This window comes from Paroedura picta, chromosome 4 (genome assembly GCF_049243985.1).
Source record: "Paroedura picta isolate Pp20150507F chromosome 4, Ppicta_v3.0, whole genome shotgun sequence".
NCBI lineage: Eukaryota > Metazoa > Chordata > Lepidosauria > Squamata > Gekkonidae > Paroedura > Paroedura picta.
This window is the reverse complement of record NC_135372.1, coordinates 113,722,217-113,742,998: the sequence shown is the minus strand read 5'-3', so window position 1 is coordinate 113,742,998 and position 20,782 is coordinate 113,722,217.

The following is a 20,782-nucleotide window of genomic DNA, read 5'->3' as shown; positions in this document are numbered from 1 at the left end:
TTTTTATCTGCCTTCACATTGTATTATAGTTATATTGAGAGATTCATTTTCTTTAGCTTTTTTGGGATAGATATTCCAAATTATCTAATCTAAAGCTTTTATATAGTAATGGTATATTTAAAGTATGAGAGGCATTCAATTGAATTGTAGGGTGAATATACAACAGACCCGACCGGGGGTTGGGGACCACTGCTCTAATACCTTGCTTCGATTTTAATTTAGCAGCTAAAGGCTCCAAAGCCAAGATGAAAAGAAGAGGGGAGAGTGGGCATTCTGGTTTGGTACAACAATGAGTATATATTAATCCAGTAACAGTTATGTACTGTTAGCCGTATATGGTGAATAAATAGCTAAAATGGCATTATTAAACTTATTTCCAAATTCATAACAATTTAATACTTTGAAAAATTCCCAATTATTGGTTTTAAAAATATTCAAAGCTATTAATGTTATTTTAAAAATATCTTTGGGAGTGAATTGCTGTTGCACACGATGTTGACATTTTTATTGAGCTATCTACTGAGGCCTCTTTCCTGGATAGTCACTGCAAATTTAAAGCCCAAGTGAAATAATATGTGAGAAGTTGATATTTTCCTAACTCAAGTGCAGGCTATTGACTCAACTCATGAAGATCTCACTCTGATTATCCAGAGCCATTTTAAATATATATTAAGATCCAGGGGAATAGAATTACCAAAATTATTTTTTCAAAATATGTATCACTTCCCCCATGGAATTATTAAGACAGTCCTTGGTTTGGAGCCAAAATATCCCCGATGCTATGTACCAATTTTCAGGGTTGATTTCCTAACCCTGTTTCTTCCAGTAGGAAAATGTTAATGTGAACAAGGCTTGAACAGCTGAGTTGCTATTACTTATACTGAGTAATTGAACTACTACTTAATTATAAGGAATTGAATTACAGAGCAAGAGCAATTTTAGTCCAGCTATTAAACATGAACTGCAGGCGGAGATAAAATTATTCTTCACAGCAAACTAAATAGCTAATATCAGGCAAGTTAGCTCCATTGTTAATGGGGCACACTGTAATCCTGTGATCCCCAGAGTGCTCGTTTGATAGAAAAAGCATTTAAACAAATGGGATTTGTGTACTTTGAGGACTAGGAAGATGAATGAATGATATAAAAATGGATATCAAAGAAATTTGGATCTTGATTTCTACTATACAAATGTATAGGTATCCCCTGTGCAAGCACCGGATCATGTCTGACCCTTGGGGTGACGCCCTCTAGCGTTTTCATGGCAGACAAATGTATACAAATATAGAAATATTTACACCATTTATTATACCAACTGTTTTACTTGTTATAATTTTATTCCTGCCTCTCTTCTAAGCAGTATAGCATACATAGTCTCCCCCATTTTATTTTTACAACACCCCTGTCAGGTAGTTCAGACTGAGAGCGACTGACACAGTCATCCAGTAAGCTTCATGACTGAGTGGAGATTTTGATTTAAGATTTCCAACACAAGCTCTCATGATATATAAAATCCTGCTGGATTCTGTGTAAGCATTCCTTGTATGTTACTTTCCTAAAAATGCACACAGAAGTTTTAAGAAGGTAGTTTCAAACAAGCTTATTTAAAACTAGGAAAAAAGCCCATTGTACCCAAAATACAATGGGCGTTAGAAAGCGGGGGTAGAGGGAGGGACAGGCGAGGGCAGTGCTCGGGAAGAAAGCGCACCTGAAAGCGGAGGCATAGTGGAGGGCGGTCGGCAGCAGCAGTGGCGGGGCGTCCTTGTTTCGGCGGTGGGCCGGGAAAGTAGTGGAGAAGGGAGGCCGTGGCTTCAGGCGGCGGCTCCCAGGCGGTCTGGCGGCGTGTGTGGCGGCGGCTTGTCGGCGGGTTCCTGATGCCGGCAGACTGTGGCCGGGCCGCCATGTTGTCGGTGGCCATGTTGGGCTGCGGCTCCGTTTGCGGTAGGCAAGGGAGTCCCGGGCAGCCGGGCGCAGCCCGGCTGGCGGGGGCTCCATGCCCGGCGGCCTGACGCGGCAAGAGGTGCGAAGCTGCGCCCGGCTGCCGGGGACTCCCTTGTTGGCGGCCTGATGCGGCGGGGGGCGCTTCGCCTCTGTTCGCTGTGTTGGGCGGCGGCTGTCTGAGGGGGTTTCCTCGGGCGACGGTCTGACACAAAGCGCCTCTCGCCGCATCAGGCCGGGAGCAACTGCGAGCCGCGCTGTGCGCAGCTCACAATTGCTGGGGCTGGGAATCAGAGGGACCAATCGGCAGGTGCTTCGCACCTGCCGATTGGTCCCTCCAATTGTCTGTCGTGAGGAAGGGTCCAATCCGGACCCTTCCTCATCCCGGACACATCCCGCCCCAGAACGCCTTACTGATTTATTTAGTCCGTGGCGCCCATGGCGCCACGGGCGGTGTACAGATATGGAGCCATAGCTCAATGGAAGTACCCCTGTTTTGCATGTGGAATGTCCCAGGTTCATTCCCCACCACCTCCAGTTGAAAGAATATTTTAAAAGGTGATGTGGAAGACTTCTGCAAAAGACCCTAGTGAACGCTTTCTCAAATCTGGGTTTTCTTGAAGGCTCCAGAAGGGGCTTCCCGAAGGGGTGTGTGTATGTATATATATATATATAATTTAAACATATATGGTCATGTTGAACTTCCCCCCCCAATGGCCACCCCACAATGGAGGGGGTGGGAAAGGGAGGGGTCCCACATGAGTGTGTACACAGCTGTGCTTCCCAATCATATTATGCACCATCATGCCACTTCTGGGGTTTCTTGAAACCTCAAGAATGGTTCAGGGGTTTCTCAATGGTAAAAAGGTTGAGAAAGGCCGCCCTAGAGAACTGGTGCCTGTCTGAGTACAGACCTCGAAGGACCGATTGCCTGATTCAGTATAAGGCAGCTCCATTTGTTCAATGTGACACACTGCCTTGCAAAATTCTCCAAATCTCATACAGGAAAGATTTTTTTCAAAAATTATAGCTTCTCAGTCTGTTTTGTTTATTCCTGGGGTTGTGGTAGAATTAGGTTGAAGACGTGTAGCCTAGCATTCATGTTATCTGCCCCAGAATCCAATAGAACTGTTGACTCTGGGCTGAAACTCTGGGAAAGCATTGGACTATTTCACTTTTTATAGTTTTAATAATGTTGGTGGACTTTGAGTATTTGAAGGGCTTTTCATGAAACTCAGCATCATGCCAAAGAACCATTGTATGGTAAAATGTTCCAGTGAGTTTGAAGTCAGTTCACACAGGTATCATACAGTGTAACTATGCATTTCAGTGCTCTGCAGATGCTAGAAACATCCATGTGTGAAGGCAATAAAAATCCTATGAGGGGCCACCAAAACAGAACTTCAGAGCAGTTTATATTATATGCAAAACCAGCAGCAACATAGCCTACAAGGTTACAATGGAATGAAAGAAAATAATAGGTGAATCTGTTGTCAATGAATGCAAGATCAGGGAAGTGTTCATCATTGCAAATAAAAAGAGATTTTGATTTTCTTTTCTTCTTCTGCACCCCTCTGCTTGTCTGCAAGGTATTGCTTTTGGAAAGAAACAATGATTGCATCGCTTTTGAAACCTGAAGCTTGGTGAGCTCTGCAAAACATTAATTCAGTCTAGCAACATCTCCCACAGGGAAAGTGGGACCACACTTACAGTGGAAATGCAACAGCAAGAAACTAGCCATCTTGAAACAGTTACAGCTTTTAGTTCTGTTAGACAATGGTGTATATGAGAACTCCTTCAAAAATGGCAAAATTCCTATGCACAAAAACAATCCCAGGCACCGAAAAGGCGTGCAACCCGTGTATAGATTGTTGCATGTGGCAAAGCATGCCCATGTGCACTTTGGCGGGACAAGAAAAGGTCTTGAGATGAATACAACTGAACATATATGAGTGCTACATGTGTGCCTGAGATCTGAGGTTTATGCCAATAACTATGCCACCTTGTTTAAAGGACTGGGAAAAGTTGTACCTTGCCAGAAGCTGTGAAGTTTGGAGAAATCCCAAAGAAATTATATACAAGATCCAGGTTTGCTTATACAAGGAGATTTTAATAAACCATCAAACTTACAGAAATAGGCTAAGCTCCCATCTGCTGGGCCTGAAATGTATGCACACAGAGAAGCTAGCCAGAACCCAAGATTAAGCACAGGACTAAAACTAAATACTTTACATCCAAATGGCTGGCTACAAATCAAGAATAGTATCATCAAAACTACAACCTAAACACTGAGAAAAGACAAGTCATATCTTGCATCTGGCATTCAGTGGTAGGGAAAAAATAAAACAGGTTTCTAGATAAGACCTTGAGAGAGTATGAATTAAAACATCCTCTTGAGAGCAACCTGCCAACCATCCTAATGGAAGTCTAAAACAGGGTCACGGAGGTTTTACAGCAGGGGTAGTCAACCTGTGGTCCTCCAGATGTTCATGGACTACAATTCCCATGAGCCCCTGCCAGCAAATGCACAGAACAAACTCTTATTTCCCCTTCATTGCCCTACTATTTAGTGTTTGGCATTTGTTATAGAATTCACACAAAGCTTTTGGGGATTTTTTACACATAGCATTGTCACACTGCAAGCTACAAACACACCAACAATATAGGGACATACACATAAACATTTGTCATTTTGATTATATTTCTATGGCTAAAGCTAGTTTCCACCATTCCCCGATTTCAGAAAACCATTGCATAAAGGAATTGTAGATTAAATTTTGTATTTTGACTATATAATGCCTCTACACTACACCTCTGCACATATCTAATGCTATTCTATTTAGCAAAACATACTAGACATTTCTGTGCCAATGGCTTCAAGGGCTATAGCAGTAGTTTTCAAGGTAACTGCCATGGCTTTCCCAAAGATGCATAGCATTTATAATTCCCCCTCTAGGCAACAAGTCCGAAATATATTTGTTGACCAAAGGCAACCCCTAAGGCACACTAACTACAAAAGACAGTTCTACAAGGCCAAACATATAGGCAGTCCTCGTGATTGTTCTGAAGCTTATTCGAATGTCAGCTTTATTTTCAGTTCTTGCATCAATTTGCTGATCCACTGGGAAATGCTTCTACCAAATGACTGGAATCCACATCCTTCAAGAAGGATTCTGATCAAGTTGAGGTCTTTGCATCCATTTACAGAGCAAGGTCCAGATTTAGGGTCTGGAATTCCTTGTGCTGAAACAGTTGCTATTTCCTCAGATGATAGGGCTATCTTCTTGGTGTAGTCCGTGCAAGGCTTGCCCAAGTATAGAAATTCCCAGTTCAGTCTTGGAACAAATCTATATTACTGGTCTCGCTATCCCATCATCATGCACTCCTAGACTCTGGTGGGGAACCACCCTTTCCAACCCAGGGGTTAAAGGACAGTCCACCTTACCTAGTCAGGGAGGTAAAACCAATCAGGATACAAACGGCTCTGCCCAGTTGTCTTCAGTGTGGGCTTAAAAGGCTACCACCCCCCATTTTTATGCTTCCCAGTTTCTTCCTCCTTGGGTGTATGACATCAAGCTCAGCACCCCTAGTTGGATCTCCACTAGGGTAAACTGCTTATTTTGGGAAGCCTAAAAGGACTGCACTGAGCAGTTTATCTATTTCATCCCTGGACACATCAGCACTGAGGACATCTCTCTCCATTTATCGTCATGTAACTTTAACAATCCCCTCTAACTTGTGTTAGCCGTTACCCTGCTTGCTAAGCTCATGGACTGACCTTCTATGATCCCAATAATTTCTTTAATGATAGGGCTCATCTAACTGACCCAATTGACGCAGCATGACTCCTTCATCTCAACTTCAGCATTTCTCCCCCTCTCAGTTGTATGCCTGTGTCCCAGAGCAGAACCAACAAGGTGAGAATAGACTCACCCCTGTTTTGCTGATATTGCTCTTACAATGCAATCAGCTCCTGGCTGGTATAATCTTTCATCGCCTGTAATATATCCACCATGGATGCATTCCCCCTGTTTTCTAGTGGACTTTTCTCTCCATCAGGGGCCTTGTTTGCAGCCCTGGCCAGAAGCTCCGACTTTTGCAGAAGTCCCGAGGAAATTATATGCACTATTCAGGTTTGCTTAAAAGATTTTAATAAATCATCAGATTTACAGAAGTAGGCCACGTACCCATCTAAAGAGCTTCAAACACACACAAATACAGGGCAAAGCTAGCCAGAACCTGAGACTAAATACTTTATATTCTAACTAGGGGCAAAGCCCATTGTATCCAAGAATACAATGGGTGCTAGAAGCTTCGCGGTGGGAAGAGGAGGGGGAGGAGTTATCCAGTCTATAAGGGAGATTCTTCTTAGGGGGAGATTACATGGCAACCAATTCCTCCCAGTTAAAGGTCAATTCATTTGACCTAAGGTCTCAAGTCAGGGCACATTAAATTACTTTTATTATTATTATTTTATTTATTATATTTATATATCACCCTCCCCTGAGGCTCAGGGAGGTTTACATGGAACTAGAGAAAAACAGTAAAGATAGCATGATAAATTGAACAATAGCAATACAGTCATAACAATAGAATGTTGTATATTTCTATATATTTTATTTCTAAATTTGGAATTAACCCTTTCAAATTTTTCTTAACCTAATCATTAAAAAATTGTCTTTTCCTTCCACGTTGTCATCTGGGAGGGCTGAGGGCTGGAAAAAGACATATAGCACTCCCAGCAATGGGAGAAGGCCAAAGCTGGTCACTGCCTGGTTTTGCTTGAGATCAGTGAGGCTTGATCAACAGTGAGTCATAAAATTAGAATTAATTCCCGTTCCTTAATAGTACTTACTAAAAAGGCACATAAAACCACTTAACCCTGGTAGGCTTCTACAAAAAAATATAACGTAATAATAATAAACAGTGAATGGATGAAATACACAGAACTAAAAAGGCAAATATTATTCAACTCAATTAAGGCCCATGCATTAATTATCCCAATTTTTCTGTTAGGAAAGTGCTGAAACCTGCACACGTGCTTTTACCAAACAAATTTTAAGAAGATTAATCATCATTCATTAATATATATAAATATAATTTTTGTAGCCAATGTTTTGTTTTTAATCAAGGAAGAGATCTTTGCAAAGTTAACAAGAACAGTTGCTAATGTAAACCATATTTAATACAATCACAATATTTCTTTATTTGGATAGGAAAAAATGACATAATAAAGGATAATTAGCAGCATGTGCACCAGCTCTACTACTCAATTTCCTCAGTTTAGATAATTAATTATCGTAGTGAAATGCATCATTATGGCTAATTTTAGAAAATCCAGCAGCTGCAAGGTCATAGTTGTAACAATTTCAGTGTGTAATTGGGGGGAAAAATGAAAGCAAGTCATATCATCTTTCATTTGATAATAATAATGAATCAGGCTCACAGATGTACTGAGAACTTTTAAAAGGGAGAAAATACGGTACATAATTTAGTGTTGTTAGTAAATAAATCTCTGCTGTGGAAGTGAGCAGTTACATTGTCTATCGAGGGCAGACAAAAGCAGCCTTCGTGTCACTTGGGCAATCGGGATGAACCTTATAAGAACTAAGAACTGCTCATAGACAACAAATACTACATGCTAAAAATGTTATAGTTATGACTACTGTATAGTTATGACTACTTATTTGTCTGCAATAACTCTTACATGAGAATAATCAATGGCTTCAGTGCTTTAGCACTGATTCACACATTACCAAGTCCTTACAGCTGCCGCAAGGACTTTGGATCATCAGGAATTCATATTCTGTGCTTCCCAAGCAGTTCAGGACAGGATCACAGAATGGGCAGAGAAGAGGTTTCAGCTTTCTCCCCCTGCTTCATTCCTGAGCCTGAAAGGCCCCCAAAGAGCTGCTGTTTGCTGCATTCAGAATTTACATGTAATTTGTTTATATTTCAATTTTTTATACCACCCCTCAGGGACTAGTCAGGAATACAGCGCAGTGTGATCCCAGTCCACTGCTTACTGCCCTCCATTCCAAGAACTGTCTAATTATTCCTTTTTTCAGAAGAAGGGCTGGTTCTCATAAGCCGCTTTTCTCTACCCGAAAGAGTCTCAAAGCGGCTTACAATCGCTGTCCCTTTCCTCTCCCCACAACAGATACCCAGTGAAGGAGGTGAGGCTGAGAGAGCCCTGATATTACTGCTCAATCAGAACAGCTTTATCAGTGCTGTAGTGAGCCCAAGGTCACCCACAGTTGGCTGCATGTGGGGGACCGGGGAATCAGATTTGACTTGCCAGGTTAGACGTCCACGCTCCTAACCACTACACCAAGCGGGCTTCTCAGCTGGTTTTCAGTTATGTTTCTTTCAGTAATCAGCTAGTTACTCTAAAAAAACAGAAGTTGCATTTAGTCATCATGGCTAGTAGCTATTGATGGACATTCTCCATTAATATGTGTAATCCCCTACTAAAGCCAGTTACTTTAGATCACTACATCTTGTAGCATTGAATTCAACAACTTAGTTACTTCTTGAGTGAAGAAGGAAAAGACAAAAGGAAGGTTTTCTACATGGAAACAGTAGGTGTGATAGGAAAATAATCTTGTGTGAAGTAGTTTTGAGAGTCCATTTTCAACAAAGTCTCTGGGAGTGACTTCCTTTTATCAGATGATACAATGGAAGTCACTTGGAAGCCGTATTAAGCAGTGGGGACTTCCGCCCCCAGAAGCATGGTCTACCAGAGCAGAGCTCCCAAGGGACTACTGCTGCCTCTTCCATCTTGCCAATCCTTTTACCACTCACATTCCATTGTCACACCTTGACAAGTAAATATAGACAAAAGGGACAGTTTGTAGTGTATGCAACCAAAAAGGGAAAAAAAACCTATCCCAAGGCTACTAGCATTGTTTCCAAACTTTATACAGAATAAATAAAATAAAATAAAAGATCTCTTCTTTCTCTATGGCTTTATTGCAGGATGCTAGTAATGCAACTGCTCCCCTACACTAAGGTGGCCAGATGATCCGCCTTTGGCGGGACAGTCCCACATTTTGGGGCATTTTCCACACGTCCCGCGGCATTCTCCAGTTTTTTTAATCTAAATTTTTTAATGTATTTTTTTCCGCGCACCACGCAACAGCCTAGCAGGCAGCCCAGTAGGCAGGCCGGGCTCAGAAGGCCCCAGCGCAGGCACCCGGGCGGGGCTTGCACGGCGCCGCCATTCCCCCTGGGGCCCGCCGCTCTGCTGCCGCCTGCTCACGCCTTCCTATAGATCTGTTCTACTGTTACAAGTTATACCATTAGTAATGTTCACAATAACTATCATGATGTTTTCCTTGTATTGTATTACAGATTTCAATGTAAATTGTCCTGAGCCACAAGGGAAAGCAATATATAAATATAATAAAATAAATAAAAATAAATATTTTCATATGAAGCAGCTCTGTTTTCAAGCATTACCTCTACATCATTCATGTCTCAAGCCACCAGCTTATCTTCTTCCTATAAAATCCATCAGACATGATGTTCTGTGTATTGTTATCATGTTTCTGTCCCACATTTCTAATGGTAAGGTACCTATATAATAAGCACCCACCCTTTGCTATACATGTCTGTGTTCAAAAGTATCTCTGGAAAAGCAGGTGAACGTTTTCAAAGGTTAGCACAAAGAACCTGGCCATAAAGTACTATAGAAAGTTATAGCATGATTACAAAGCGCTCAGCTAGAGACCTATTGAGTGAGTTTTTAAAGTGTTTTGAGGAGATCCCTGGTATCCGATTTTGCCACAGTTTTAGAGAAATGATGTCCCTGGAACATTTTGTTGAGGATTCAACTGTGTCTGGAGGAACAAAAAGACATCCAGAACAAGAGGAATTTCCTATTAAGACATCTTCCTGTTTTAAAAAGGGACAACAGAAACACAAACAAAAAAAGCAGAGAAGTTCAGAAACCTTTTATCTGATTGTTGTTGCTTAGCGACAACTTTCTTGGTCTCCATGTGTTCCTGTCACATGATCTGTGTTGCCTAGGAAACGACTCCCTTGATATCCATGTGCTCAGCATGTGTATTCCACTTTGCCGCTGGCTCTGGGAGAAAAGAAGGCAGCGATGCAGCATGTGACAAACTGCAGAGAGAGCTTGGAGGAGAGCCATTTTCTTGGGGAAGGGCTATCCACACAGCCTTTGTACAGACACTGCAGACAAAGGGACTGCATCCGCCATTTCTTAATCCTGGCTTGTGGATGTCCTTAAAATGGGGTGCATGGCATTATCCATGTGCATAAGGCTTTAGCACGTACAGCACTGATTATGAGACAGTGCCTTGTTTTGATTTCCCCCTTCAAGCTTTTGCAGGGAAGAGGACATACAGCAAAGAATGGCACTGTGGTTCAAGAAGGAGACCTGTGCTCAGAGCCATGTACTGCCATGAAACTCATTAGGTGGACTTGGGCCATTCATTCACCCTGCCTCACCCTAATCTTTTGACCATACACTGGTTTGACTGTCGACTCGAAGAAATATGGAACTGTAAAATCTCTTATTCAGCAGGGATGTGGACCCATGGGGACTGCTCCACTTAAATAGTTTATGATGTAACAAAATTCACCTGAGCGCCGATCTTCATACAATACAGTTATGCAATACATTCAGTGTTCAAAGCACATCACTTACATTATCGTGTAATCATCACAACAGCCTTGTAAGGAAGGTCAATATTTCCAGATCCATATAGAGCAGGTAGTGGCTGAGACTGGAAAAGAGTAGCTCATCTCAACCACCCATTGAGCTCAGCGGCAAGGTTTGAACCAAGAACGTCCTAGATCAGGGGTAGTCAAACTGCGGCCCTCCAGATGTCCATGGACTACAATTCCCAGGAGCCCCTGCCAGCATTTGCTGGCAGGGGCTCCCTGGAATTGTAGTCCATGGACATCTGGAGGGCCCCAGTTTGACTACCCCTGTCCTAGATCATAGCTCTTGTTGTTTTTTAAATGTATACAGTATGGATGAAATTATGCTACTCTTAATGAAAATAATGAAATTATGCTACTATGGGCTTCCCAGTTCCTTGAGCCATGAATTGTCCCAGGGGCTGTATTACAGCTGAGAGAAGAAGAGAGCCACAGTGTCTTCATAATTCTTATTTACAAATAGGCAAGCTGATAATCAGCAGAAGCAGAGACACCCTCCTACAAGGCAGTAGATCCACCACCCTGCCTCTGATCCCTATAGAGATAGAGAGATTGTGCACCAAAGGTATTTCACCTTCATCCTTCCCTTTCCTTCCCACTCAAGCCTTCAGACTGTTGTTTCTGCAGCTTATCTGCCCTCTCCTGTCAACTTGAGGCGTGTCTTCTTATTCCAAAGTCCTCTTATTCCAAAGCACGGAGTAATCCCCAGTCTTAAGGCGGCTAAATCATTAGTTCCCTTCTAATGAAGCATCAACTGACCATTCTGGTCTATTAATCAGCAATAAGAAAGGGATGGTTGGCAGCAGTACAATAATAAATAATACTTTGAATCATGTTGGCAGGGAGCTCTGCACAGAACTGCTTTCAAGCCCATCTGCCATACAGATGGGCAAATAACCAGTGTGGGTATAATTCAGCGCTTGTGAGTTGTAGGGATCAAATATGTTCCCAAACATTATTTATTCACTTAAGCCGGCTTCCAGCTCAGGACCCCCCAAAGTGGCTAACAATAAAAATCAGATTAAGAACACATTAAGAGAACACATTAAAAATGCTCATCATCCCTACGAGACAGGTACAGCCCACAAATTGATCTGCAAATTAGCACTGGTATCAAACTAACCAGTATAAATCCATTCAGAAACCACAGTCCTCAAATTGTAACTCATGTTCAAGAAACAATGAGTTTGTCTTGAATTAAGTTCCCTTCCAAAGAACTAGAGGCCAATCTATATGAAATATTTAGCCGATAATATTAGCAACGCCTTCTCAGTTTATTACACACCAACCAAATGACATTCTTCCCAACTTTACTATTGTTTATTTATCTGTTTATTTATTTATTTATTGGATTTCTTACCCGCTGCTCTCAAAAACTGATTCGCAGCAGGCTACAAATAAGAATAAAACCCCAATACATAAAAATATAAAAACCATAGAAACCAAATCGCATGGATCACATGGTATGGATCAAGCACCAAAGCTTACTCCAAGAAAGCTAGGAGCTGATCCACGGCAGTCTTCTCTACCACCTTGCCCAGAAATGCAAGATGTGAGACTGGGCAGTAGTCCTGTGCATCAAGCAATGGTTTTATCAGCAAGGGCCAAACGATCGCCCCCTTTAAAGCCTCGGGGAACTCCCCGATAGTCAAGGAGAGGTTGATAATGTCCCTACGTGGGCCTCCTATCTGTTGGCCACCCCCGCGGAGCAGCCAAGGACAGGGATCAAAGGGGGAGGTAGTTTATTTCCTATATACTTTTCCATCATATTCTCCCCCTCTCCAGACTATGGGTTGAATGGAATCAAATTCTCTGGTAGTGAGAAGGCAGGAGGGAATCTTCTTTAACCACCAAAGATTATGAGACCTGCATGGACAAAGCCACACGGGACAGGAACCAAGGTTAGGCTTAGTGATTCTGGCCCCCTGGTTAAAAATCCAGGATCAGACCCCACAACCACTGGCTATTGCTCCCCCCCAAACACACCCCAGGTCCAGGCTTCTGACACTGGAAATTGGTTGCTGGAACCCCAGTCAGGACAGATACAAGCTGTGGCAGGAACTTGTACTTCATTGCCTCCTCCTCTAAGTGAGTGAGGCTGTGGGCAGTTGGGCCCCTTCCAAGCCCAGGGGCCCAGGGCAGCTGCCTTTTGTGCTATTTGGCTAAGACTGCCCCTGACAGGCGCTGCAGTCAAGAGTGAAACTGGGTGAGAACAAATGAAAAAAGTGGCTGGGTCCTACCCATTTCCAAACTATTTTTCACAAAGAGCTTTTGATAACTAATGTGGACTGCTGTTGCACAGTACTACCCTCCACTCAGGGAAAATTTAAGGGTGACACCCCCCCCCACACACACACACACCAAGCATCACCTGCTGGACTTTTCCTGGATGCATCCTTCCTGTCCACATTCAAGAGCAAATTTCTGATTACTTATTTACATCATTTATACACTGCCCGTCTTTGCAACAAGGCTCCAAAAGCAGTCCCCTCAAAATCACTGGGCCAATCAGGCCCCTACAGCCATTTAAAATGGGAATTCTCACCAGGAACTCCAAGCCCCAATGTGTCTGCATTTTAGTGAGCTCACCAAAGCTTGTAAAATCTAGTTCAGCCCTTTGATCCAACTTCTCCTAGGAATAAAAGACACTGACTTAAAGCATTAGGTTCCATCTAAAAGCAAAGATCTTCACAATTGGTGGTATGATTCCAGAGATCCCAATGGAATATTTTGAGGGAGATGGTGAAGGAAATATATTTGAGAAGGTGAAGGAAAGGAATCATGGTGGAATATTATGTATTTTGTAGATCAAAGACTTTGTATATAGCTGAAGGACGTTTGTTAAGAAATTGTATTTAATGGATCCTATATAGGCACAACCTAACCGCTGTTCTAGTGGGACTTACTTTCCCAGCCTCACGTATATGCAGGACTGGATTAAAGAGTGTTGAGGGCCTGTGCCCAAAACTCATCAACAAGATATTGGCTCTGCACAGTTTCAGCTACCACAAGAACCATTTTCTGCACAACTCTACATCCCTCACCCATCTGAATTGCCTTGACCCATTCACTGCTTCCTCCAGCTAAGCAAAAAAATGTTATTTAAGTAAATGAGTGTTAAGTCTTGGTCAATTAAACCTCACAATTACAGAAGCAGTGCGTTGGCTGCATCTGAAGTTCTATTAAATATTATTGAGAGTAGCCAGATGGTGTTGCTGCTGCTGCAGGCAGTCTTGCTGGTTTTGGAGACCAAGAAGTAGCTGGAATGTAAAGCTTCATAGAACTACATCTTCAGAATGTTCTGACTTTCCAGATTTTCTGAATGCAGAGACAATCTGTTTCGGTGTGGGTCCAGGTTCCTTCAAACGAAGCCCCATTAATATTGCCTTTTGCATGGATTAAATTGCAGCTTGTTTCAAAAGTAGAAGATAGATTTGATAAGGTCCTTACAAAGCCACTAGTTTGGTAAAAAGATTATATGTCTGAGCACTGGTCCACATACATATATACTGCAGAAAAGTGTTAAAAGAATTTAAACTCTAATGATTTCACATAAGTAAAGTGTTGGTGGTTGAAACTGCTGTCAAGTTGCAACCAATTTATGGCAATCCTGTGAGGTTTGCAAGGCAAGCAATTAATAAAAGTAGGTTGCCATTGCCTGCTTCTGGGTAGCAACCTGGGACTTCCTTGGTGGCATGTTAGAAGGCCAGGCTGGCTGTGAGAGGGTACACACTGGAGATCTGAGCTTCTAAAATAATTTATTTATAAAATGTGCATGTTGAGCAGGCAGGAAGCATACACACACAGAGAGAGGATGCTGGCCCAAACTATTATTTCTAGTCTTCACTCAGAAAAAAGCAAGCCTTATACAGTGGGAGGCATGGAAGAGCCAGTGGTTATTTGAGTTGATCCATCAAGACAATAATGCCCATCATCCAGTGTCTTGCTACATAAACCTAGAATTGTAACTTTTAACATGGAAAAACCATAGATATGCGGAAGTATCTCCCCAGAGAGAAGATCATGAGCCACTCTTGAGGCAAAGTCTAAAGACTGTATAAATGGAAATCTGATAGCAGCATCTCATATTTTTATTTATTCTCTGCATTTCCCTTTGTGGCTCAAGGCACTTTACAATTTGTAATTAAAACAACATGATCCATTAAAACAAAAAACAATAAACCCAGAGAACCAGCAGCTAAAACCCCACTGAACCCCTTGCAAATAAAGCCGCTTTGCAATGCCTCCTAAAAAGCCCCAAGGACAGCAACCCCATCCTCTCCACAGGGCGTCTGTTCTGCAAAGTAGGCCACTGTTGAGAACGACCAGGCTGTGGTAGATGCCAGACAGGCAAACCTAAGCATGGGGATGACCAGAAGGTGGCTTCCAGAGCACAGGGACATATGCAGAGTGATCGTCCTTCAGCTCTTAGGGGCCCAGACCTTAAAGGTTGTAAACTGCAACCCAAACTGAACTCAAATTAACTAGAAAGCCCATTAGGGGCTTCCAAGAATGTACTTTGAGTCTAATCAGTTTCGACCCCACTAGGAGTTTTCCCTTTGTAAACTGAGCACTGATGAGAGATTAGTATAGTTCATTAGCATCATAACAATCATAAATTGTTTTCCTCAAACAATACTACACTGTAATCAATGTAATTTGATGGGGAAATTCAATATTCCCAAACAGAGGCACTTTTCTTAAACAACCATGCTATACAACAAATTACCAATCATTTATAGCTAGTTATGCTAAGCTCAGCCATTCAGAATATCGTTGGCCTCTAAAGGGTCAGCATTTGCAATCATTTTGCTCTGAGAGATTTTTGACTTTTACGTGCTATGCTAACAGGCTCTTCTTTGCACGTGGAAATGCACTCTGGATTTAGAGCTGGCCAAAAGCTGAGGGTGGCGGCATCAGGCAGTGCACATTTTAGAAGGTGGGCTCCAAATCAGATACCTGAGAAAGACTCGTTGGAGCAGCACCTAACAGATTTTTCTTTGCCACTCAGCAAGCCTTTTGGTTTTAATTTTATACATGAGTGCATTCCTCACAATAATTTGACCACTGAGGAAGACCCCTTGGGGTCGAAACACATTTGGTCCATTCTGTTGATCTGTTTCATGTGCAGTTAGAATTGTGTTGTTTTTAAATTATGATGACCATGTTTTTAATATGTTGAATGAGTTCACTTTGTGAAATAAGCTAGCAGGAAGGCCCATGGCATCCAGGAATGCAACGGGCTCCAGGGGTGTGGCTGGAGGTGAAAGGAGGGTGCACGAGGCGGGCAGGGAGCAGGTTGGCGTCTGGGGGGGGAGCGTGGGGCAATGATTGGAGGTTGTGGGCGGCGCACCGAGGGTGTGAAGGCCAAGTGGCTGGGCGAGCGGCTGGAGACGGCGAGGGTGTGGGCGAGAGGCCCTGCGGCCGCATGGTGTTGAGGCGGCCAATGGCGTGTGTGGGCGAGCACGTCTGGGCGGGGAGCTGGCCCGTGAGAATGAGGGGGCCCACAGGCAAGTGTGTGGAGCGTGGCGAGCGTGGAGATACAGGGCAGGGCTGATGGTGCGGTGGAGGGCCATTGGGGGAGGCACGGCGGCAGGGACGTCCTGGAGGCATGGGGTCAGTCAGCAGCAGGTGTTTCTACCAGCCAGACCCTGGGGGGTGTGGTATGCGGGCGGCAGGGCAGGTGGTGGAGAATGGCCTCAGCAAACAGGAGCAGCCACTGTATACGGCCGCTTGAGGGGCCGTCCCAACCTGGAAGCGCCCAGCTTTGCTGGGCACATACGGATTGGCCCACGAACCCAGATACTACCCGGACAGGGTGGCTGGCTGGGCACGGACAGGGCTGCCTACATGGTTCTTTCAGAAATATAAGAGCCACTTATGGTTAAGATATTTCTATAATTTTTTTAACATTATTTTTGCAGCTCAACCTTTGGGCTCCCAACTCTTCATTGCATCCTACTTTCTTGCAAGCTTTTTGAAACAATAAAATACCAATGTGTGACACTTTAGCAAGTTGCCTGACAAATATAAAGGCTAAATTAATACTGAGGGGAAAAAACTCTTGAATAGCAACCATCTGTGATCCAAAAATATGCACTTAGAAATTGCACCTCTTTTCTTGAGAACACCTACGAGAAATCAAATGCAGAAGTACTGCAACTTGGCATGGAATTCATACCACTTTATGCATCAATAGCCACTGCTAGATAGACAATGGGAGATATTGAAGCACATTCAGCTATTTGATTTGCCAAAACAAGCCACAGTCTTCCTGGGGCCTTTCAGGATCTATTCTTAATGCAAATGACAATGCTGCACAGTTTGCCTATCGCAGGTCGTCTATTTTGTTCCGATCGGTACAGATTATGTTCATTTCTGGCCCTCCAAACAATTTAATTGCTCCTGATTCTTTAAGAGTGGTTTGCAGCAATTTCAAAACACATAAAAGTAAGTGGAAAGCATCAGAGAAACAGCAGCTGATAGCGAAAGGACCGCTGAGTCATCTATAATTCTTGCAGCGGGGGATAAGAGTCAAGCTGGGTCCACCACTACTGTCCTTAGAATCCTGGTGGAATCTAAATCAAGCTCCTGGCTGTAGAGGGAGGTTAGGCAGGAACTGGCAAAACATATGATGAGGTGTCTGTACAACAAGTACCTTCCTCCCCGATCAGGATGTATAAGTCTGAGATTTTAAGAATCATTTCAAAAGAAATTATATTTGGCTCTCTTGCTGAGTAGAAACCTTTTGGAGTGCACATTTGCACAGCAGCTTAGCTGGAAAAATAACTGACATCAAAGCAAAACTGGAAGAAGCTCCTACACTCTTTAACTGCAGTGTGACTTTGCTAATATAAATAGCCACACTGAAATCACCTGTGGGGAAGCAACAGAGATTATCCTGACCTGTTGGATCTACTAAAGTGAGCAGTAGAACCACCCTCATCTTAACAGAGATCTATTACTCTCAATTGATCATCATTTCTTTCACTGGGTTCCAACGGCCATGATTTAATAAGTGAATACATGTAGGGATACTAAATGTATTAACTAGGAATTAAGGGACAGGAGCAACAGTGACCGGGTTCAGAGGCAGCAGAAATAGGCTTAGAGGCTAAGTGGCAGGGACTGGCTCTGATTTCCTCCCAGGTTGGATAATACACTTTCAGTTAACTCCAGCTGCAAAAGCACATTGAAAGTGCTCTATCCAACGAGTGTGGATTGAGCCCAAGGCAAGCACGAATGAAGCAGAGGCACATTCTCATAAAGAGGCACATTCTCATTAGTGACCAGTATTTGAATGGCTGGACACCCCACCAGGTTTGGAGACAAAGTATTTCTATCAGTTCCCAAGACTCCGTCAAGTAAAGCATAACCACGGGGCACAAAACATGCAGTTGATGGGCTATGCAGAGAGAAGCAGATTTGATCCTCAGTAGCTCCTATTTGAGTTGTTTTAAAGCATAAAACAAACAGTACACAATTCAGAGGGGATTAGATCTTTTCCTTCACATGAGCAAAGTGTTGTCAGGAATGTGTCATACTACCCCCAGCCCTGACATCCAGACCTTGCCCCCTTTGCTTTCTGGAGACATACTGTGTCAGGGGCCAGTGGATTAAAAGTGGCCCTTTTGGGTCTGTTATCCAGCCTGCAAGCAAGGAAAAGGAGAGAGGAGGAGGTGGTGGTGGTGGTGGTGGCAAGAGCAGCAAAAAGACCCGCATCAGGTCTGCTGGCTGGAGAGTCCATCCCTACCTCTTTCTCTCTCTCTCTCTCTCTCTCTCTCCCCCTCCCTCCCTCAGCTGTGCCTGTGTGGCTACCAGACCCTCCCCTTCTCCTCCTTCCCCTCCCTTGCCACCTCCCCATCTCTGTATGTGTGAACACTGGACCTACCCCCTTTGCTTCAGCAGAAGTCACATTCTCTGCCACTGCTGCAGATCCCGTGTGTAAGCCTCCTTAAGTAAGCCTCCCACCTTAAAGAAACTTTTCCTGCCCAATCAAACATGAAAACATTGGTTGGCAAAGAACTGACAGAGTGATTGTCAATTACTGCCTCTGTCAGCTTTTCTCAACTTTTGTACCATTGAGAAACCCCTAAAATATTCTTCAGACTTCCAGAAGCAGGATCTCCAGGTCCCAGCTGCAGGCTAGCATCCCTGCCACTGTTCAGAGATGCCAGCCTCCAGATGGGACCTGGAAAACCTCCAGAATGAAAGCTCCTCTCCAGACTGCAGAGATAAGTTCCCCAGAAGGAAAGGGCTGATTTGGCACAGTGCCAGTGTTCAGGGATGCCAGCCTCCAGGTGAGACCTGGAGAACCCCAGAAGTTCCTCTCCAGACTGAAGAGATCAGTTCCCCTGGAGGAAAAAGCAGCTTACTCCATCCATGTCCCCCCATGTCCTCTGAGTTGAAAGATGCCAAGGCAACTTACTGGCAGCAGGGCATGCTCTGAGGCTGCCTTCTCTTCCACCAGCAAACTTCTGAAACTTGCAGGTGGAGAGCTGATCTCCTTATTAGGCCTTCCTGGCTGAGGGCTCCCACCTAATTGGGGCTAAACTACCAGGGTGGACCATTCCTGGCTAAGAGCCATCTCCTGTTGGGGGAATATTTCCAGGTGTTGGGACAATCAGGGAGGGAGGGAGTTGTCTGCCTGCAATTTGGACTGCTTGGCCCTCATCAACAGAGTGCTCTCTCCATATTAGTGGCACACCCCCAGGGAGGGCCAGTCCAGTAGAGTGTGATTTGCCTGTATGCAATTTGAACTGTTGGCCCTCATTGACATAGTACTCTCTACTGGGATCACACTCCCAAGGAGAGCCAAGCAACTAGGGAGTGTACTGTCAGCTTGAGCTTCATTGTGTTTAGTGAGTGATATTTTATGCCACCTTTCCACCCAATCAGGACCCTCAGGCCTCCCAATGCAGACAGGATGCTTATGGATTAGCAGAAAGCAATAACACTGGGCATCAAAGCTGTTGGAAGGTGTTCCTGTCAGGCATGTATCTACAGATTCACATCCTTTCCCCTCACTGCAAGATGTAACTGAGGGGAACTTCCGCATTCAGAATCAGGAGGCAATATTGTGGGAGGGTCTCAGCCTCTATTGTCCTTTTGCTGGCTGTCCAGAGGACTGGTTGGTCACTGTGTGAATCAAGATACTGGATTAGATGGACCATGGGCCTGATCCAACAGGGTTTTTCTTATATCCTTACTTCTTCAAGAAACTGAAGCCAGATAACACAGTACTGCAATAACTGACAGTCAAGAAGTCTTCCATCAGCTCTTGAATGGCAGAAATAGTTAAGTTCAGAGCATTTTAAAACTAAAAAAAAAATAAAGCTCCTGAGTTCATCGTAGACACAAGATTAGACTGAGATCAGCTTAGTTCCCACAGTCAATATTTGCTGTGCTTCAGTATCCTGCTAGACCGTCTGGATTAGGAACAATCAACACCCTGAATGTGTGAGTTTTGAAGGACTGATGCTTGGACTAAGAAAACTGATCACATGTAAAACACTTGGTGGAAGAGTCCCAAGTCACTGCAAAGCTGTGAGGCGTTTACTGGATTGCTGCTCATGGGTGCACAAATGTCAACCTCCTCAAAATGGAAACTGAACGACGCAAAAATCCCTCTACGAGTTCATTACAACAGCTGGCTGTTCATCTTCACTCTCAATGCATTGATGACTTGCCAATAAGGCCAAGCGTGCCAACGCCTTTTTTATTTTTACAGCTTGAGCTAACTGCTCTCGGAAGTGCAAATCAGTTTTAGCTTCCAGTCTATCACATACCAGCTCCTGATGTGACTTGTCATTCCTAGCTGCAGCATGAGGGTTTCAGAAACCTCCAAACAAAGCAGCCTGAGATTTGGCTGTGGGCTTCCATAGTTAAGGAAGCTGCAATCCTGCACAGAGGTACTTGAGTGTATCTTCTCTAAATATATTTAAGCATCCTCCACTTGGAAAGTCGCCAGTTTTCACCTTCCAAGCTTGATTGTTTGCAAGGGCCTTCAAGCAGACTAAAAAAAATTGCATTCAGAGAAACTCTCTCAATTCCTGTTTACTGAGTTTCTCCTTAGATTAAAATAGCCCACCTTTCTCCTCCATGAGCCAACTACTTCTTTCCCTCTTTTTCAGAAGGTGGAGTTAACTTCTAGT